At 47.7% G+C, this 22574-nt stretch overlaps 1 protein-coding gene across 4 annotated transcripts in view; it reads right to left on the bottom strand.

The window, feature by feature from the left end:
* The window catches only part of LOC119951941 (E3 ubiquitin-protein ligase XIAP-like), a 45303-nt gene extending 38123 nt beyond the window's left edge, over positions 1-7180 (bottom strand). The window contains exon 1 of one of the 4 annotated variants that reach the window (XM_038775335.1): positions 7048-7180. The gene's annotated coding sequence lies outside the window, so the exon portion shown is untranslated. The other 3 variants (XM_038775337.1, XM_038775336.1, XM_038775334.1) reach the window with 3 other exon arrangements.
* Positions 7181-22574: the final 15394 nt, after the last annotated feature.

Raw genomic sequence — 22574 nt, 5'->3', positions numbered from 1 at the left:
ATCTGGCCTGGACAATATCTGGCTTTCACTTGAATCTTGCACGTAGAAACTATTAATTGCAAATCATTTCATTAAACCATTCTAAACACAGAGCCACGATACAAGATTCTGGGGTCATAAACTCTTGAGGTACCAATGGCTGCCATAGAGCCCAGAGCGATTTCAGAGAGCTGAGGGGCCTTTAAATGCTCACTTTTCTGGTTGGTGGTCATGGCCGAATGGACTGCTCTGCGGCCCAATTGGCGCTGCACAAAAAAAACGCCAGGTAGATGTTCACTGCGCCACTTGACTTGGACAAACATTTGAAGAAATGATTTAAATTTTTGAATCTGCCCCTCAGGAATCACAAGAAGCGGCAGCCAAAAAGACAGTCACTGTCGACTTCGCCTGAGGAAGCACCATCCTCGACCTGGTACCTCATTGTAAACGCAGACTCTGCCTAAGCTTTTTCTGAGGGAAGGCTATACTGTACAGTATTTGTAAACTGCCCATATATTCCTTGTGATGAATGTTATCAGTAGCAGATATAATGGTAACCTTCCGTTTAATGCATTGGCCCTTTAAGACCGGGCTTGGAACCCTGGGGGACTTTGCCTCTGGCTCCGCCCCCAGGAAACAGTATACAAGATAAGGCTCAATCAGGCAACATGTGATGAGCACACTTCTCGGCTGCTGTACAGTTCTCAGATGATTAAAGCCTTTGAATCATCTATCCTCTCCTGTGTCGTGATTGAGGGTATCTCATTCCTTAAGTCAAAAACTAGGCAATCTGACTGAAAGGAGCACATCTTGCCCAGTGCCAGACCATCGTGAGAGAGTAATTAGCTATTATCTTGGGTGTTCTTTCTTCAAAATTGGAAATCAACACATTTTTAAAAAGAGAGCATGCGGATCTCTTTTTAAGCTGACAGTACTACTGAAGAAAAGGCTTGGCAGAAATAGTCTGCTGGCAGGGCGGCACAGTGGTTAGCACTGCTGCCTCACGCCACAGAGGACCCGGGTTCGACCCTGGCCCCGGGTCACTGTTCATGTGAAGTTTGCACATTCTCCCAGTGTCTGTGTGGGTCTCACCCCCACAACACAAAGACCTGGAGGGTATGTGAATTGGTCACACTAAATTGCCCCTTAATTGAAAAAACAAGAATTGGATACTCTAAAATTTATTTTAAAAATAAAAATTGTCGGCTGGCTACCCTCTCGGCTAAAATAGAATTGGCACAATGTTTAAAAATTCAAATTGCTGGAAATTACATCAAATGACGGATTACAACTGTTCAGAAACTTGGGGGAGTTTCGGGGCTTTTCCACAGGGGCCGAGATGGTTGCTGGTCATGACAACCGTCTTCCACTTGGAGGCCTATAATGGAATAAATGATTTGCTCCACTGTCCAGTGAGTCAGCAGGCAAGTGGAAATTCAGTAAAAGGGGAAGTTACAAAAAATCTTAATGGGTTAGAATGGGGAATTCCCTTCCACAAAGCTATGACATTGAATTAAAAAGAGAACTCGAAAGCTGCTTTAAAAAATAAATTATTGGGGCTTGCAGTGACGTTTGCGAGCGAGTTCCCGCCGGTGGCCACTATTTGCAGCACTTCCGGGAGTTTCCCTAATTCTTTGCTTCTCCCCCCCTCCCCCAAATTATTGTCAGCCTTTGAGGCCATCCGGGCAGCAAGTGGGGCCGGTTTGAAAACCAGCAAGGAGCCCCGCGCGGGTGTCGGGCGGTTGGTGCTGAGTCGTTAGGCCCATGTTATACGTGTCAGAACCGAGTGTGTCAATAGGGGGAATATTGGAGTTGCTTCGAATGTTTGGGTCTTTCTCGGGGTACAAACTAAATCGAGACAAGAGTATTTTGTGGTGCCTCGGCCGGGGGTGGGGGTGGGGGGGGGGGGGGGGGGGGGGGGGGGGCCTGCCATTCTGTCGGACAGGGACTCACTTTAGGTAACTGGGGGTGCAGGTTGCCCGGGAGTGGGGGGAGGGGGGCTCCGCAGGTACAACATTTCTAGTTTGGTGGGGAGACCATCTGGCAAGGTGGGATGGTCTCTCTCCGTCAATGACGGGTCGGGCACAGGCGGTTAACGTGAACGTATTGCCGCGATTTCTGTTTATTTTTCAATGCCTGCCGATTTTCCTGCCAAAGGCTTTTTTCAAAGAGATTGAGGGAAGGATTACTTTGCTCATATGGGGAGGGAAGGTGGCCAGAGATAGAAAGGTGTTGCTGCAGAGGGGAAGGCAGGCAGGGGGTTTGGGTCTTCCAAACCTGATGTATTACTACTGGGCGGCAAATATGGAGAAGGTGCGGAGCTGGGTCAGAGGGGGTGATTCCCGGTGGGTCAGAATGGAGGAGAGTTTGTGCAGGGGGTCAGGATTGAAAGCACTAGCAACAGCGCAGCTCCCAATAGCTCCAAGGAGATACTCAGTGATTCCGGTAATAATAGCTTCATTGAGAACTTGGAGGCAGTTTCTCCAACACTTCGGGTTGGGGGCAGGGTTAAGGGAAATGCCGATTAGGAGGAACCACAGATTTGAGCCAGGGAGGTGGGATGGAAATTTTCGGAAACGAGAGGATGTGTTTCTTAAGGGTCGGTTTGCAGGATTGAAGGAGCTGGAAGCGAAGCATGGGCTGGAGCAAGGGGAAATGTTTAGATACATGCAGGTTCGAGATTTGGCCAGAAAGGCGATACAGATCTTCCCGGAGGAACCGGCCTCCACATTGCTGGAGGTGGTGTTGACGACAGGGAGACTGGAGAAGGGGTAGTGTCAGCGGTTTACGGAGCTATTTTCAACAAGAACGCACCACTGGAAGAGATCAAAGGAAAGCGGGAGGACGAGTTGGGAGAGGATATGGAGGGGGGGGTTCTGGTGTGAGGCGCTCCGGAGAGTGAATGCCTCCACCTCTGCACGAGTTTGGGGCTGATACAGCTGAAGAAGGTGGTATACAGAGCACACCTCACGAGGGCGAGGATGAGCCGATTATTTGAAGGAGTAGAAGCTGTCTGTGAGCGTTGCACGGGGGGTGGTGGGGGGGGGGGGGGGGGGGGGGTGTCCACTAATCACGTTCGTATGTTTTGGTCCTGTCCAAAGCTAGAGGATTACTGGAATGAGATTTTTAGGGTAATTTTCAAGGTGGTGCACATGAAAATGGACCCAGGACCTCGGGAGGCCATATTCGCGACGTCGGACCTGCCAGGGTTGGAAACGGGTGCGAAGACAGATGTTGTAGCCTTCGCCTCATTGATTGCCCGAAGGCGGATCCTGATAGGTTGGAGAGCTGTGCCCTGGCGTGACAGGGGGACCTGTTGGAATTCTTAACTCTTGAGAAGGTTAAGTTTGAACTGAGGGGAAGGATGGAGGGGTTCTACAATTCATGGGCATTATTCATTGTGCACTTTCAAGGACTGGATAACATCGAACATTATTTGGGGCATGTGGATGGGAGGTGGGTATCAATTTGGGAGAAAATCAAAAGGAGAATAAAAAATATTTTTAAAAAAGAGATAAATTATTCAAGTGTAGTAAAAGAGAGTAGCAGTGTGAGGAGTCTCAGCCTACTGGGTGATCCAAAGTGTAAAGAAGCCTTCTTCAGCATAAATGAAGGTTCCAGAGTTGGATTCAGTGAAACCAAATAATGCTAGATTAGCTAGCTGTGCACCAAGTTCACGCGTACACCCTTAGGAACTCAGGCTGTCAAATTTGGGGCTATCCTCAGGAAATTACAGAGCTAGAGATCAAATATTTTTCTCTGCTAAAAAAACAAGGGTATTGAAATTAGACAGGGTGGAGATATTGAAGTAGTCAGACACATGTCAGAGGTGGGTCAGTACCAGGAATTTGAGAAATGAGGGAGTAGTACATGATTACTCAACAGAATCTTTCTCTCCTTCTACCCTCAACCACAACCAAACGATCAAGATGGGTGAATCACAAGGATGGCACTGATGTTTTTTATAAATCTAAATTACCCAATTCATTATGGATTTCCAATTCAGGCCAATTTAGCATAGCCAATCCACCTGCTCTGAACGCCTTTGGGTGTGGGGATGAGACCCATGCAGACACGGAGAGAATGTGCAAACATCACTAGGACAGTGACCCGGGGCTGGGATTGAACCCGGGTCCTCGGTACCGTGAGGCAGCAGTGCTAACCACTGTGTCAGTGTGCTTCCCCAAGGATGGCACTGATAACTATCAGCACAAAACTCAATTAGAAGTGGAGAAAACTTAAGATTTCCCTTCACTATTTTTTTTTGTCTTCATTTGATGCTCTCAGGGGACCGCTTCTAAGAATCTTCATAGTTTTATCATAATTTGTCATGCAACTAACAATTTACCGTTCTCCCCCCCCCCCACCAAAAACAAAAGTGAGCATTTGAACAGATAGAGGGAACAGGAGGTATATTACAGTTTTGTACAAGAACCTCAATCAGCAGGTCTGACAGCATCTGTGGAGAGAGAAGGGAGCCAACGCTGAGTCTGGATGACCCTGTCAAAACTGGAGAGAATTGGAAACAGTGTCAGATTTACACTGTTGAGGCGGATGGAGCAGTGGTGCTGGATAGAGGACCAGTGATAGGTGGAGAGTGACAAAGATGTCATGGAGGAAGGTCAAAAGAAATGCAAATGGAGCCATTTAAGGCGGATAGTGGCACATACAGAGATCAGAACGTGTTCATGGCAGAACAAAGGTGAGCAGTGTGTCAAAGGGTCATGAGGATCAGAAGGACCAATTTTGGGGAGGGGGGGAAACAATGGCGAGGGAAAAACAGATCAATGGAAGAAATGAAAATAAATTGAAAGAAATAAAAAAAATGGGGTGAGGGTGGAGGAGAGTTCACAGTCTGAAGTTGTTGAACTCAATGTTAAGTCTGGAACACTAACATGCCTAATCGGAAGAGGTGCTGTTCCTCCAGTTTGCACTGGGCTTCACTGGAACATTGCAGCAGGCCAAGAACAGACATGTGGACGAGAGAGTTGAAATTGCAAGCAACAGGAAGGTCTGGGTCCTGCTTGCGGCAGATCAAAGGTGTTTTGCAAAGCGGTCACCCAGTCTGCATTTATAATAAAAATCTTTATTATAGTCTCTCCCATGTAGAGTAGCCCCCATTGGGAGCAGCAAATTCATTAGACCAGATTGAAGTGCTGCCTCACCTGGAAAGAGTGCTTCGGCCCCTGGATGGTGAGCAGGGAGGAGGTAAAGAGACAGGTGGTGCACCTTTCATGCGAAGGTGCCATGGAAAGGGGGTGGAGGGTTGACCAGGGTATCCTGGAGAGAATGGTCCCTAGAACTGCTAACAGGGAGTGTAAGGGGAAAATTAGTTTGGCATCATGCTAGACTTGGCAGAACCGACAGAGTATGGTTTTTTGAATGTGGAGGCTGGTGGGGTGAAAAATAACAAGTAGGGGAGCTCTATCCTGGGTCGGTGAGGGAGCGGAAGAGGTGAGAGGAGAGGTGCGAGAGATGGGGCAGACATGGTTGACAGCCCAGTTGACCACATCGGGTGATTAAGAATTAAGACACGTCAGCAGCACCAGTTTTGGAAAGTGGCATCTTCGGAACTGCTGCGACGAAGGTGAAGGAACTGGTAGAACGGGATGGAGTCCTTACAGGATGTGGGGCGTGAAGAGTCAGTGGGTTTATAATGGATACAAAGATTCAAGAACATGGTATTAAAATTTGCCACAGCTGGTTCATAGGATGCAGAAATCGGACAGGATGTTGGTCATCTGCAAGTGGTTGATGCCAAACCAAAGGTTAAGTAATGCATCCAACTTGGTTTTAGAATATTTATTTGGATATAAATCTACTTTTGGTTATGTTATCAACAGGAAGGAGGGACAGTAAAAAAAATCACAAGACGGAACAGTTAGCAGAATGGGCATAAAGATGGCAACTTTAAGAGTAAGGCTATACATTTTGAGAGAAATAAAATCCCACGTGTATTCACTGAAAATACAAGTTGATAAAAACCAAACAAATGCAATACAATCCGAAGAGACAATGCTGGAAAATCTCAGCAGGTCTGGCAGCATCTGTAGGAGAGAAAAGAGCTAACGTTTCAAGTCCAAATGACCCTTCGTGAACAAGAAGTGGACAATAAACATGAGACAAAATAGCACTCTAAATAAATCCAGCTCCATCCATCTTTCACCACTTACAACAAATGAAAATTCAGATTTTGTCAAGTTACACCTTTGATGGTATAAACTGATATTTTAGTAACCGCAACAGATACCTTGGCATGGCACGCCTACAAATAAAAGTCGGGAGAAAGCTGGAAACTCAAAGCAGATTCCACGAGAAAATAAACCGAGCGTGTCCTATTGATAATACAGGGTGCGCCAAATTTGACATTCCTCAGCAATGTTCAATTGCCCGGTCAACAAACCTGCAGCAAACGCAAATTATCAAAAGGAACAAAGTATAATCTTGCCCAACCTATTCACCATTGTAATCAGGAATGTCCTCTCCCAAAACAAATGCGAAATAGTTCAGCAAGAGGCGGTGTCTCGGCAGAAGGTGAGTTTCTTTCTGCCTACCCTGAAGAAGTACTGCTCTTCTCTCCCCACTCTCTTCCAGGAATGCCTACCCTGAAAAGCTTCTTTCTGCCTTGCACTGACTGGGCCAGCATGTACAGCCGACAACAATCGCCATCCAGTAAATGGCAACAAATCTCAGACGCCAGCGGGGAGAAAGAGAGTTTAACATTACAGTCAGCAACTCACAGTGAGGTCGCCTTGGAGCCAGACCCGGAAGCAGGGGAGCTCACCGAATCTCAGGGTGAAATCGACCAGTCCAACACCCAGTTTTGCTACTTCTGGCTGCGTCACGTGAATGGAATTGTCAATCCCTCCTCCACCCAAACCAGCGGGAGGGGGGCGCGGATTGGCTGAACCAGAGGAGGTTACATTGTGGCTTTGCAGGGCTGCCATTCCGTGCGCAGGCGCGAACCTCCTCCGCAGTCTCAATGGCTGCGGGGCTTTTTGTGAAAGGAAATGGCATTTTGGCAGGACGCCCTCCCGAAATGTCCCAATGCCCTTCAACGTCACATACCCTTGAAGAGCGGCAGCTGACATGCAATTGAATCCACCGATGGCTGTTGACTGACAGGTTAATTTTGGCCATGGGGGACGCTTCTTAGCAGCCCTGTTCCAACATTATACTGCACACGAATTGAAAACTCAGCAGCTCTGGCTGAATCTCCCGAGAGGGAAACAGGGTTTTAACGCTTCAGGTCTCCCGGCCGTGCATCTCATAGGGCCCTAGCCCAAATCAATCTTTCAATCAACACCAACCAAAATAGGACATCCGGCTGGTGGCTATTTGTGGATTCAATTCAGTGCCTTTGGTCACCCTGTCCGAGAACCTTCCCTCCGAAACACCAGAAGAAAAGACAAAATGTTGCAGATCCAGAATAGTTACTGCACAGAAGGAGGCCATTTGGCCCATTCTGTCTTGTTACACGTGGGCGATATTCGGAACTTGGTCCAGAAATTAGATCAAAGATGCAGCAGGCAATTTAGGGGTTATACAGACTGAGAAAAAAAATGCTGGCACGGAGTCAGAGGGATACGCCCACAGCTGGCATGAATTGCATTGTCCCATTCAGTCTTAAACTCGTTAGTGGGAATATACAGGATGGTCCGGTTAACCAAAGGTGATTCACTCGAGATCCATTGTCCTTCAGTACACTCCTGTCATTACAGAGTCTGATGGCCTTATTGTCCATCAATGGGAGGTTAGTTGCATATTAATAGCATGGCTCTTATTTTGTATCAACGAAAGAAATGAAATGAAAATTGCTTATTGTCACAAGTAGGCTTCAAATGAAGTTGCTGTGAAAAGCAAAAGAAAGAGGGAAATCAAACAGCCAAGATAACAATGATGGGCTCAAGTCTGGAAAACCTAGTGGGGAACTTTGAAGGGCTGGGTGGAGCTTAGAGGGAGAGAAAGATAGAATACTGTTTTCAACAGGTAAATGCAGAAGGCTTTGGAAAGCAACTGAGAAGTCATGAAAGTTGGCACCAAGGTAGGCTTTTGAAAAGGGTTCTGAAAGAAGACGGCACGGTGGCACAGTGGTTATCACTGCTGCCTCACAGCTCCACGAACCCAGATTCAATTCCGGCCTTGAGTGATTGTGTGGAGTTTGCACTTGCTCCCCGTGTCTGGGTGGGTTTCCTCCGGGTGCTCCAGTTTCCTCCCACAGTCCAAAGATGTGCAGGTTAGATGGATTGGCCATGCTAAATTGCCACTTAGTATCCATGTCAGCGGAATGCAAGCTTCATGTTTATTTAAAGTGCTGTTTGTGAGGACCAATGTGTTAAGGTTAAGATACTACATGTAAGGGTGGTATGGTGGCGCTGGTTAAATCCCAGCCCTGGGTCACTGTCCATGTGGAGTTCACACATTCTCCCTGTGTCTGCATGGGTGTCACCCCCACAATTCAAAAATGTGCAGGGTAGGTGAATTGGCCACGCTAAAATTGCCTCTGAATTGGAAAAAAAAGAATTGGACACTCTAAATTTATTTTAAAAATAGAAACGGGCCAGCACCGTGGCGCAGTGAGTTAGCCCTGCTGCTTCACGGCGCCGAGGTCCGAGGTTCGATCCCGGCTCTGGGTCACTGTCCGTGCGGAGTTTGCACATTCTCCCTATGCTTGCATGGGTTTCGCCCCCCACAACCCAAAGATGTGCAGAGTAAGTGGATTGACCACACTAAATTGGCCCTTAATTGGGAAAAATGAATTGGGTACTCTAAATTTATTTTTTAAAAAGTAGAAACTACATGTAATCTATTATTGTTAGAGTTGAAATTTAAGAGTTTAAATCTTGTTTTTTTTTTGTTTTAATATAGTTTGTTCATAAAATAACAAAGCCCTATTTCATATATTCTCACTTCTAGAATGAATCAATCTTTCTGAACCACCATAAAACTTAAAAAAGTTGCGGCTTTGATCCAGTATCTTAGCCACTGCTGAGAGCTGACGAGGTGTCCATAACAGCAAAACGAGCATCATAACGAAGTGCCATTCGCGTGCCTTTTCCCCGTACCCTTGATTATTTTTTCTATCCAAGTATTCATCTAATGCCCTCTTGAATGCCCCAATTAAACCTGCCCCCACGACACTTCGAGGCAGTTTATTCCAGCCTTAACCCCACGTTGTGTGATAAAGTTTTTTTTCACATCACATTTGCTTCTTTTGCAAATCACCTTAAATCTGTGCTCTCCCTTTCTTGATCCTTTTACAAAAGGGAACAGTTTCTCCCCCATATGCAGAAGTTTCACACCTATTCAACTATAGTTTTCTCACTTCCCAACTGACCAGATGACACTTAGAGTTTCAGTTCAACTTTCTTCCAGCTTGGGCAGCATGGTGGCGCAGTGGGTCAGCGCTGAGGTCGCAAGTTCGGTCCCATCTCTGGGTCACTGTCCGTGTGGAGTTTGCACATTCTCCCCGTGTTTGTGTGGCTTTCGCCCCCACAACCCAAAGATGTGCAGGATCGGTGGATTGGCCACATTAAATTGCCCCTTAATTGGAAAAAATGAATTGAATACTCTAAATTATTTTTTTAATAAACTTTATTCCAGCTTTAGCAGGGGAGCTATGCCTCCACTAGGGGGTTTGCCAGCTCCTCGATCACAGAAAATAAAGGGCAATTATACTTTTTGCTTATCTTACAGGTAATTAACTTTTAGCAATCAAAAGAGTACACTGGTGTAGGAATTATCTTTATCCATTCACACCAACAATTAGGATTACATAATGTACAAGGGGTTTTCAAACTCAGGGTCACAACCCGCGGGTGGGTCGTGGTGCTCCCGATCTCGAGAGGAACGCCCAATGGCCGCGATCGGCTTCGTAAAATGTCAGCCGCGACGGACTTTTAAGATTGCTGGCCATCACACGCATGTGTGCCAAATCAATCAGTGCGCAGGCCCGGAGCTCAGGGGGCTGAAACGCCTCCTCCTGATGTCAGCGCACTGTCCAAGGCCAGTTTTTTCAGCAAATGACGGAGCCCTCTGTTGCTCGTTATGCAACAAACTTGATGCAGGTTCCATCAGAAAGGACACCGTATCTCTCTGTCGGTTCCTTTTTAACCATCATCTGGACACTTCAGTTCTCAGTAGCGAACAGAGTCGCAAAGGGATTTGTTTGGTGGGAGTCAGACTCAATGTCATCATCTTCTCCCGGCTGCCATACTCTCGATTGGAGTAATCTTGCCAAAGCTGCGTGGGGCGAATTGGGTCCATCTCATCATTCTGGATGAGCCTGAACGGATTGTCGCGCTGCCAGATTCGTGTATTAAGTTTTGAACTGCTGGGGTTCAATCCGTAATCGTTGGGCAGTGGGTCTGGGTCAGGGGCTTTGATGTAGGTGATCTCAAAGGGATCACTTGAATCATGCTCGGAATCGCTGGGAGTGGGGCCTGGTACAGGGGGACAGTTGTAACGTGGTGTGCTGTGGCTGTCGTCAGTGCTATGACAGTCACTGTTGCTGCTCTTTGGGGGCGGGGAGAGGTGGAGTTGTGTCTCTGGGCACGGGGTTGAAGTTGAGTCTGAGGTCTGGCTGGACTGGCTGGACTGGCTGGGGGAGGGTAGGAATGCATCATCTGTGGGTAGGGCGAACTCGTCTGCTGCTGCGAGCAGGATGTGGTGTGTGTGGCTATTCTGCGAGCCATAAGCCTTGAGCTGGTTGATGTGAAACCACGCAGACTTTCCATTAGGATATTTGATGTTGTATACAGAGGGGCTTACTTTGTCCGAAATGGAGTACAGGCCTGAGAATTTTGGTGAAAGGAATGAACTCGGGTTGTATAGGGAAAGCATCACTTGCTGCCCTACTGCAAACTCAGTGGCATGCACTGTTTTATCGAAACAAGCCTTGCTCTGTTTCTTCCTTGTTCCCAGTTTCACAGCTGCTGTGAGTTGGGCCGCTTTAACATTCGCTATTAGCTGCTGTACAGCATTTTCATGTGTGAGGGCTGTCACTGCGGGGCTGGTCAAATCCAAACCTAATAAATATTCTGTCCCTGTCATGGGACGTCCGGTCATGAGAGTGTGGGGGGTGTATCCTGTGGTCGTGGATACCGTGTTTCTTAAAAACATTAACGCAAATGGGAGAACTGAGTCCCAGATGCTATTATTCTGCTGTATCATTTTCCTAAGGGTAGCTTTTAGTGTCCTATTCATGCGTTCGACGATACCACTTGACTGGGGCTGGTATGCGATATGAAACTTCTGAGTTATTACGAAAATTGTGAGGACGTTTTTCATAACTCGTCCTGTAAAATGGGAGCCTTGATCGGACTCTGTACTGCGGGGGAGTCCCCATCTTGTAAAGATGTGGTGGGTTAGGATCTTTGCCGTTGTTTTCGCTGTATTAGTGCGTGATGGAAAAGCTTCCACCCATTTTGTGACGGTGTTGATGACCACCAACACATACTTATATCCGTTTCTGCAAGGGGGTAGGGGTCCTATGAAATCTATCTGGAGATTAGTCCAGGGCCATTAATGGGGAGGGTATGGCTAAGTTGGGCCTTCTTTGCATATCTGTCTGGATTGTTATGGGCACAGATTAAGCAATTCTCTATGTAGTGTGTCACGTCGGCTTTTAAATTTGGCCACCAGCAGAGCAGTCTGAGGTGGGCTAAAGTGGGTTCAATTCCCTGGTGTCCATGATTGTCATGGAACTGACAAATGAGCTGGTTCCTATCCTGCTTTCGAACTACATAGTCTTTCAGAAGCACACCGTCATGTGTGGTTATGGAATTCTGAAACTTGTCATAAGTGGCTGGGAAGGTTCCCTTTAAAACTTCCCTGAGTTTCTCATCCTGTTTCTGAGCCTGTTTCTGAGCTAAATCCTGTACGTTGGTCTGTGATGCCTGAACTGCGTGTACTGGGGTGCTTTCGGGGGGGTTTCCAAAAATGACCATGCCTAGAACTTGCCTTCGCTAGGACGTCTGCTTTAACATTACCAGGGGGGGAGGAACGGTGGTGACTGCGAACTTTAACAATTCCGTATTTCCTATCCTTTGACTGCTTTAAAATATGATGTGGAGATGCCGGCGTTGGACTGGGGTGAGCACAGTAAGAAGTGTTACAACACCAGGTTAAAGTCCAACAAGTTTGTTTCAAACACGAGCTTTCGGAGCACTGCTCCTTCCTCAGGTGAATGGAGAGGTATGTTCCAGAAACATTTATATAGACAAAGTCAGAGATGCTGGACAATGCTTGGAATGCGAGCATTTGCAGATAATCAAATCATTACAGATCCAGAGAGAGGGATAATCACAGGTTAAAGAGGTGTGAATTGTCTCAAGCCAGAACAGTTGGTAGGATTTTGCAAGTCCAGGCCAGATGGTGGGGGGTGGATGTAATGCGACATGAATCCAAGATCCCGGTTGAGGCCGCACTCATGCGTGCGGAACTTAGCTGCAAGTTTTTGCTCGGCAATTCTGCGTTGTCGCGTGTCCTGAAGACCGCCTTGGAGAACGCTTACCCGGAGATCAGAGGCTGAATGCCCTTGACTGCTGAAGTGTTCCTGACTGGAAGGGAACATTCCTGCCTAGTGATTGTCGCACGATGCCCATTCATTCGTTGTCACAGTGCCTGCATGGTCTCGCCAATGTACCACGCTTCGGGACATCCTTTCCTGCAGCGTATGAGGTAGACTACATTGCTCGAGTCGCACGAGTATGTGCCGCGTACCTGGTGGGTGGTGTTTCCATGTGTAATGGTGGTATCCAAGTCGATGATCTGGCATGTCTTGATGGGGCTGATGGTAGGGGTTTTCCGTCTGCGGAAACAAATCCTCTTGTTTCCCACAGGGGTAGGAATTCCGTGAGACTATTGCAGACATACATGCTGTCCGAATAGATGTCTGCTGGGGTGGCGAACGAGTCGGGGTGGTCTACTATGTATGCGATTGCTGCCAGTTATGCTGCCTGCGAGCCTAAGTGTCCTTGCAACTTGAGGGAAATCTATTCTGGGCACGCCCCTGTGCGCCCTCTACATAAATGCCGCAACCTGTTATTCGTTTGCCATTCAGAACTGTGGAGCAGCCATCCACATAAATTTTCAGGGGTGCGCACGTGTCTGTGGGCTGGGGTCTCTGGGGTGTACTGCCTATTTTCCTGGGAGGTGTCTTTGGGATGAATGGGCCTGTGTTGTGCTGTGTGGAGATAATCTCACATTCATGAGGGGTGCCTGGGTACTGTAAATTGTCGGCGAGTAAAGTGTGGGTCTTTGTGCGTTTGACTGTACTGTCCCATCCCTGTAAAAGAAGGGTCCACCGGGCTGCTCGGATTTGGCTGACTGTGCCACCTTTAAGTCGGCCGTTGGGGTGTGTTCAGTGAGGATGGTGATGGGGTTGAGTCCTGTGATGTAGGCAAAGTACTGTACTGCCCAGAAAACTGTGAGCAGGAGCCTTTCACAGGCAGAAAGTCCTTGCTCAACAGGGTCTAAAACTCGCAAGGCATATGCCATGGGTCTTAACTGGTCATGGCGTTCCTGGAGGAGCACGGCCGAAAGGGTTCGATCAGTGCTTGCTACTTCGATAGCGAACGGGGATAGGGGGTCTGGGACCTGTAGTGCTGGGGCTGTGCTGAGTGCTCTTTTTAAGGCATTCACGACATCTGTATGCTGTGGAAGCCATTCCCAAGGTGCCTTTTTCTTAAGAAGGTCGGATAGGGGCGCTGCTTTAGTGGCGAAACCGTCAATATGGTTTCGGCTGTAGCCAACCAGTCCTAAAAATGACCAGAGGGCTGAGGCATTGTGGGGAAGGGGCAATTTGACGATCGAGCCAATCCTCTTTTGCTCGATCTCGCGTTTACCATGTGTGATAACTGTTCCCAAGTATATCACTTTTTCTTCCAAAATCTGGGCCTTTTTGGGATTTACCTTACAGCCAATTTCTTTTAGGAGTCCTAGGAATTCTGCGAGAAGCGAAATGTGCTCTGCTTTTGTGTCTGTCTGTAATAGCAGGTCGTCTACATACTGGACCAGACATTCGGGGCGCGAAAAATTTGCTAATCCATTTGCCAGCTGTCAGTGGAAAATGGAGGGGGAGTTGTGGAAGCCTTGTGGAAGGCACGTCCACGTATACTGCTGTCCTTTAAAGGTGAAGGCAAATTTGTACTGGCATGCTTTAGCCAATAGAATGGACCAAAAGCCGTTACTAATGTCCAAAACTGAAAAGAATCGTGACTGGAGTTCCTGCTTGAGCATGGTCTCAGAACTTGTGGCTACGGTGGGAACTGCTGCTAGGGTTACTTTGTTCAGTTCCCGGTAATCAATGGTCAGTTGCCATGATCCACCGGTTTCCTGACGGGCCAAATCGGGGCATTGTTTGTGGAGGCTACTGATCTCAGTACGCCCTGGTCTAATAAGCTGTCTATAACTTTCGAGATTTCTCCCTCTGCTTCCTGGGGAAATCCATACTGTTTCTGGGATCTGGGGTCAGGACCTGTAATCTGCTCAGAGCCAGCCATTCTGCCAGTCATGCTTGTGCAAATGCTGCTTTGTGTTCTTGCAGGACTGCCCTACCCTGTCTGTCTGCACTAATGGTTTGCGGGTCGAACCAGTATTCTCCTACTGAGCTAATCCTGTTTACATATTCTCCTACTGTGAGAGTGGTGGGGGCTCGTGATGCCTTTGCCATTTTCCAAACACACTTATTGACTGGATCAAAGAAAAGGTTGAGGGAGCTCATAAAATCAATCCCTGCTGTGTGGGGCAGATCAACGAACACTATGGGATGCTTGGTGGTTATGTTACCAATTTGTATTGCTACAGGGGCTGTGATGTGTCCCTGTTGTAAATGGCCTGTGAAGCCGCTGAGGGTGATGGTGTCTGTTGTGGGCCACATGTCCCTCTGGAACATCGTGGAGGAATTGAGTGTGGTGCGGGACCCTCCTGTGTCCCAAAGAAATTCTACGGGCTGACCCCGGACTCTGCCTGCTACGACCGGTCGACCGGAATTATCCCAAAGGCTGTCGTAGACCCAAGTTGGGGGACCCTGAACACCGTCAGTCTGTCCCATTCATGTCTCCATTATCTGAACGGGCGCTAACACTATGCCCTATTCCTATTTAGGGTGCCTGTCTGTTGGACTCTGTTGTTTCTGTGGCGCATTGCACTCTCGTGCAAAGTGTCCTAACTGTCCACAGTTATAATACTCCTGTGATTTGGGCTGGGGTGGGCTGTTCCTACTCTCATTTACCCATGCGGGGTTCTGGTGTGCTTTAACTGTATGCATGTCTGCATCTGCCTGTTCTTCGTCGAGTTTCCTAAATTTGGTTTTGCTGTGGATGGATCGCTCCCATGCGCGGGACAACCTTTTCAAAACCTATTTCTCATTGTGGGCCTCATCTGAGGGGGTCATAATTCGCGCAAGCTCTCTGTCCTGCCTCTGTTGCATGAGAGACCAGGATTCAAGTCCACTTGGCCATGTTATCTGGGGACAAATGGGCGTGGGCTATTTCACCAAAAACTGCTGTGAAATGAATCCAAAAGCGTCCAGCAAACGCTGTGGGGTGCTCTGTTTTCTTTTGCCTACATCTATTTAGGCCTTCTACCGGGTCTCCTCTGTTATAGCCGATCGCATCAAGGATCACTGTGTGCATCTCTGTTAGGGTACCTCCTCCTACATTCTGTGGGTCGGGAAGGGCTGCCACGATTGAAGGGTCGAGGCTTAAAACTGTGAGCTTTATCTGCTCTCTCTCGTCCAGGCAGTACATGGTGGCCTGCTGTTTAACCTTAGCGAAGAATTGGTGGGGGTCTGAAGTGGGGAGGAACGGTGTAATTTTTTCACACGCGTCCCGTAATTGGGTCACGGTTAAGGTGGTTGTATACAGAAAATCTGCTTCTCCTTCTGCTGCGGCCCTGCGGTGTGTGGTTACCGGATTCATGCGGGTGTGTTCTGCCTGTTCAGTGGGGGGTTGGGGTGCTCTCCTTTTCTGGGGCTTCTCCTGCGTATATGGTCCATGTACGTATTTATGGGCCATTTCATTTAATTCCTGCCAATCGGGGCCGTTTTCCTGATTTAATTGGGGTCCGAATGTGCTTGGAAAGGCATTTTGAACTGAAAGTAGGGATTGCAATTCTGAAATTTGCTTCCGGCACTTTGCGTGGTCTACCAAGCTCTGTCTTTGTTCCGTTGTGGAAGCATGGAGTGCTCGTAGGGCTGCTTTTAAGTCATTGCACTGTTTCTGCAATGTTTCTATGCTGCTCGGTTTCCTGTCTTACCAAGACCGCACGTTGTGTGTCCTGGTAGGCCTTATCATACTGGGTCTGGAAGCTACTTAAATGCGCAAGACAAGACTGGTGTGCCCTCTTGGCATCATCCACCTCTCTGTCCTTTGCAGCTAACTTCTCTCTCAAATCTCTGTTCTCCTTCTCAATCTCACTCACTTCTACCTTACTGGTTCTATCTCTCTCCTCTATCTCTCAACGGAGCGTCCGAATGACCTCCTCTGTGCCTCACAATTGTGCCAGACAGGACACGATTGCCATCGGCTTGCGAGCTTTTCCCAAGCTCTTCTTGTGGATCTCTGTCAGGTTCTCCCACCAAGTATGTCCTATACTCCCGGGACCTGTTTCCTCATTAGCGCAGAATTCGCTCCAAAGGGGCCAACCTTTCCCTTTGAGGTACTTCCTAATTTCCCGTTCCCAAACAGGACACTGTCCTACTCTACTGGTTGATGCGACCTCAAATTCCAGGGGGTTCATAAGGCCTTCATTGCCATCATTGCCTTCATTGCCATCTTTCCTCTATCTGGGTTCTCTACTGAATTTGGAACAGGGGTGATAAAGCGGAGATGTAAACACGGGGACGGCTTACTCTAATTTCCGGCCTACAAAACTCCCGACAGTTTTACGCAACAAAATCTCTCAGGTTTACCTTATATCCCTGTTCGTACGCATGCATTAACACACTTCCGAATTCTGGAGGCTTGATCAGTATTGCTCAAACACTTGTGGTTTTCTGTCTCCAATTGGATTTCTAATTCAAATTTCGGGTTCTCTCGGAGTGGTGGGGCCACTTCTAAGTCGAGTCCCGGTTGAGTCGCCAGTAAATGTTGCTCGTTATGCTCTCCTTAATTTGCTCTGTTTCAATTACGTTTGCTCAAGAGTTGCCAGGTATCTTTTCGATACCGCCACAAGGTTCAAAACCGAATACTGATCAAAGACCCGATACACCAGTTAGTAAGTTTGAAATCAATGCACATTTATTTACACACACAGTCAATTATACTCATGCACAAACTCTACTCACTAAACTACAACTACTACTAAAAGCCTATACTTAGCTTTGGGTGCCCACTCAGTCAGAGGAACAATGGCCGTTGTCCGGTTCTGCTACTGCTGGCTTCGAACTGGTATAGAATAGTAGCTAGGAGCGCCTATCTCGTAGCGTGCGTTGACCTTAGACTTACTTGGCTGGTGCTTGGCAGGTCTCTCGTCGCTGAGAGCCAAAGCCAAGATGAAGGTGAAGAAGAAGAGAGCGATCTGTCTTTGGGGACTCCTCTTTATACCACAAAGGGGCTTCGCGCTCTTTTGGGCTGGTCTTGAACTTGGCCCCAATTAATTGGACCATGTCCTAATCATTTGTATTGATTTCTCCAATAAAGGAGTCGTTGCTTGATCACTGGGCGGGTCCTAGGTGACCGTTGGCCTGCCTTTGTTTTAGTCTCCACTGGCGCCGGGGAGTCTGCCCTGGTACCGATTGCTTAAATGTTTCTCTTTTGTCCCCGGAGATAGCTCATTACTATGCTAATGGCTTATAGTATCAGTTTTGTCTGGGAGCTGCAAACTCCAATCCACAGGCAAATCTTGCACCTGCTTGTTTCCTTAGCTCTGTCCAATTTTCCCTTTACTCTTTGCAAACATCCATTTTGAAATCTGGACGTGGCCACACCAGGTGGCTACACCTCCCAGCAGAAGCAGTGGCCGAGTACAGGTTACGCGCCCCGGAAACTTAAGTCACGTGTTCTGGGCAAGAGAGAGATTCATCCATTTTGCAGCTGCCAGCAGTGCTGGTGTTAACTTCTGGGCTCTGGTGAATAACCCATGAAGAAGCTGAACACAGGAACAAAACTGCATTAAGATGATTATTTGTGGTATGGGTTATTAATTCTTCCACTGCAAATCAGAACTCAAAGTTCATGTATATTATATGAAGGGAAGCACTGGCAAATGAAAGTTTAAAACCCTCAAAACTTCAAAGACATTTGAAGATAAGCACAATGAGTTTGAATAATAAAACGAGTGACATCTTGAGGACTAAGCAGGCTTGTCTGTCACATTAAAGGTAAGTGTAAATGGTGGGTCCCAAAGGTGGGCCGGCTTGGGTTGCAAACGTCAGCCGGCATGGGTCCAAAGGTTGGCTGGAGTGGATCCCGAAGGATGGCCGGTTGATAAAAATGGGTCCCGGGCACAAAAGTTTGAAAAACACTGATGTAGAACATGAGTATAATTACCAATCACAATCATAGAAAGTAGTGCAGAAGGAGGCCGATCGAGTCTCCACCAGCTCTTGTAAAGTGCACCCAACCCAAGCCTACACCTCCACCCTATCCCGTAACCCAGCAACCCCACCCAACCTAAGGGCAATTTAGCATGGCCAATCCACCTAAACTGCACATCTTTGGACTGTGCGAGGAAACCAGAGCACCCGGAAGAAACCCATGCAGACATGGGGAGAACGTGCAGACTCCACACAGACAGTGACCCAAGCCGGGAATTAAACCTGGGACACTGGAGCTGCGAAGTAACTGTGCTAACCACTGTACTACATAATCTGGGCATGTACTTAATTATAATATTACCAAACATGCACAAATTTCGGCTTATCTAATAACTGCTAGACATGGGCAGCACGGTGGCGCAGTGGTTTAGCTCTGCTGCCTCACGGCGCCGAGGTCCCAGGTTCAATCCTGGCTCTGGGTCACTGTCCATGTGGAGTTTGCACATTCTCCCCGTGTTTGCATGGGTTTCGCCCCCACAACCCAAAGATGTGCAGGTCAGGTGATTGGCCACGCTAAATTGCCCCTTAATTGGGAAAATGAATTGGGTACTCTAAATTTATATTTAAAAAAATATAACTGCTAGACATGAGTAAGATAAAGATATGCCTGAGCAGTGGTGCATACTACTCCCCTTCCATTGTCCAATGGCACGTGATGCAGTGGTTAGCACTGGGATTGCGGCACTGAGGACCCGGGTTCGAATCCCGGCCCTGGGTCACTACGGTGTGGAGTTTGCTGATTCTCCCCATGTCTGTGTGGGTTTCACGCCCACAACCCAAAGATGTGCAGGTTAGGTGGATTGGCCACACTAAATTGCCCCTCAATTGGAAAAAAATAATAATTGGGTACTGTAAACTTATTAAAAAATATATATTAATAAAGGAAAAGCACCAAATTATCTCTGGAAATATTGAACTTTAAATAAGATCTGTGAATTTTTTTTTAAAATGGACATACATGCTAACGATGGTTGTGAATGTAAGTCAGTCACTGCCTGAATTCGTGGTGGAGGATGCTCTTAGTGACAGTGGAACTACACCCTATTTCCAGACAAATATACTCCTGAAGCATACAGAAACAAATTGTCATCCCCCGTGGAGATAATGGAGCATAATGGGAGATAAGCATCACCTCATCAAGATATTTCCTGTGTGTAATGTCCAGATGGAGTTGTAGATTTCACTTTCCAGGAATATACAAATACTGGGATTAAAGCCAGTTGAAAAGATGCCCGATGTGTTTGTGCATGTGTGTGTAATATCAGTGCACAAGTAAACTAAAGGCCAAGGGGACATGAGTTCAGATCCAGGTGGAATTTAAATGCAATAACAAATGTGGAACTAGTAATGGTGACCATAAAATGTTAAAAACTCATCTGGCTCAGAAACTGGAAGAAAATCTGCAATCCTTAAGTGGCCTGGCCGACAGCAATGCGGTTGACTCGTAACGGCTCTCTGAAGTGTCCTAACAAGCCAGTCAGTTGTATCCGACTGCAACAGAAACATTATTAAGGAATTATACTGGAGGGATCACCTGGTATTGACCTATGCGCCACAAACAACAGTGGCACCCCTAGCTCTGTCGAACCTGAAAAGTCCTCCTTACTGCCATTAGGGATTTGTGTCAAATAGGGACAGCTGTCTCAAAAACTGTCAAACAATAGCCTGACATAATCATATTCACAAAATCAAAGCTTACAATGTCATTGCCCCTGCCATTGCCCCCAGGGCTGGCGGCACAATGATATACAATTGGGAGGGAGTTGCTCTTGCAGTCCTCAATATTGACACCGGACCCTATGAATAGCAGTAAGTCGAACAGGGGAGAGAAACTTCCTACTGAATACCAACCACTGTGCCACTCCTCCTGTGCCCCCTCAGCTGATGAATCAGTTCTCCTCCATGTTGAACACCAAATAGAAGATGCAATGAGGTGCAAGGGCACAGAATGTATTCTGGGTGGGGGACTTCAATGTCCATTACCAAGAGTGGCTCAGTAGCACCACTACTAATTGAGCTGGCTATGCTCTAAAGAAGACAGGTGCTCGATTGGATCTGTGGCAGACAGTAAGGGAACCAACAAGATGGGGAAATGTACTTGATTCCCTTCTCACAAACCTGCCTGCCTCCACAGATGCATCTGTCCAAGAGAGTATCCGCAGGACCGACGACCTAACAGTTCTTATCTTCATGTTTGAGAGAACCTCCATCATGTTGTGTGGCACTACCAGTGTACTAAATGGGATAGATTTAGAACAGAGCTAGCAATTAAAAACTGGGGATTCATGAACTGTTGTCATGTGAGAGTACCTTTAAGAAATGGGTGTTTATAAATGGGTGTGTATATAAATATCTGTAGTGAGAGTACCTTTAAGAAATGAGCGTTTATTACAGCAATGATGTCAGAGAGTGGATGGAGCTGGGCTGTCTGTCAGCTTTTTACTTTCATTTTAGGCTGTTTGCTGCAGGGTGTGTTTTAGTTCGTTTTCAGAGCTGGATAGCTGCAGTCACAGCCAGAAGATGTATTAGAGTCTCTCTCTGTAATTGAAAGATTGTAAATCGATCCTGGTGATTTAAAACTAATAAGAGTAGTGACTTTAACCTGATGTGCTTCTGGTAAAAGGTGTTTTAGGTCTTATGGATGTTGGGACTTCCGGTGACGGCGGGCGGGAGGCAGCCGCACATTTGAAGGCTCCCATTCGGGAACGGCATTTTCGAGGTTTAAAGCCCGGTCCCAGGGGCAACAGAGGCGGCAAAAGCAGGGAGAAGGCACAGTGAAGGGAAATGTCGAAAATAAGTTTAAAAAACGGCCGTGAAACAAACGGCTGAAAGTCTGTCAGGGAGTGGAAAGGTCACCGCGGGGACGGCAAGAAAAGTGGAGGCTGGGGCACCAGGGGAGGCCGCATTGCCCACGGCTGAAGAAATTACTAAGGGATGGCCGCGGAACTCGAAAGGCCGTTCACAAACCACATGGAAGTGATGAGGAAGGAGATGGGGGCGGTATTGAAAGTGCTGCTGGAGGATGCGATTGCCCCGGTGAGAGCAGCGGTATTGAGTGCAGTGGTGGAAGTGCGGGAGCAAGGTGAGGCGCTGAAGGAAGTGGAAGAGACATTATTGCAGCACAGTGATCAACTTACCTCGATGGGGAAGGAGATGCGGAAGGTGATAGAGATCAACAAGGGTCTGTGAGCCAAAATGGACGTCTTGGAAAACAGATCCAGGTGACAGAATCTGAGGATTGTGGGTCTGCCCGAAGGAGTGGTAGACCCGAGGCCGACTGAGTATTTTGCCACGATGTTGGCGAAGCTATTGGGGGAGGGGATGATCCCTCCCGATATGAACTGGATCGGGCTCATCGGTTGTGGAGGCCTACCAAAGGAGAGTGAGCCGCCAAGAGTAGTGACTCTGTGTTTTTGTAGGTATAGTGTGAAGGAAAAGGTCCTGTGCTGGGCAAAGCAGAAGCGGGTGGTGCAGTGGGCTGGAGCAGGTATATACATTTATACAGGACTTTACAGTGGAGCTGGCAAGGAGGTGGGCTGCCTTCAGCCGGGAGAAGAGGGCACTGTACATCAGTAAGGTGCAGTGCGGCACAGTATACCCAGCTAAGTTGAGGGTGACCGACAAATCCAAGGACTTTTATTTTGGGACGGCGGAAGCAGCAGAGGAGGTTGCGAAGGCAGAAGGACTGTGGCTGAATTGAGGAATGGTCATGTACTGATGTAGCCTCATGTAGCTGTATTTTTTCACTGCGTGCTGGTGTAGGTGCTAAATGAGCCAACGTTGTATATATTTGGACAAGGGAAGAGATGGGACTTCCACTTGCAATGATGGTTCTTTGGGGATTGGGTGTGTATGCGGGGGTTGTGTGCTAAAGGGGATTTCTTGGTTTTCCTGGAACCGGGCAAGGGGGAAGGAGACCCGGGCGGGTGCCTCCACGCTGGCCGGTTTAAGCCGGCCAGTGAACGGGAGTGAGGTGGGGGGGAGGGTCTGCGGCCACCTGAGCCTGGCAGAACGGGTTCCGATGAGTCTAGCCGTGGTGGAAAGTTGGGGGAAA

Source organism: Scyliorhinus canicula, chromosome 17 (assembly GCF_902713615.1).
Source record: "Scyliorhinus canicula chromosome 17, sScyCan1.1, whole genome shotgun sequence".
In the NCBI taxonomy this organism is placed as follows: domain Eukaryota; kingdom Metazoa; phylum Chordata; class Chondrichthyes; order Carcharhiniformes; family Scyliorhinidae; genus Scyliorhinus; species Scyliorhinus canicula.
The sequence above is the reverse complement of the archived record's forward strand: the minus strand, read 5'-3'. Positions and strand labels throughout refer to the sequence as shown.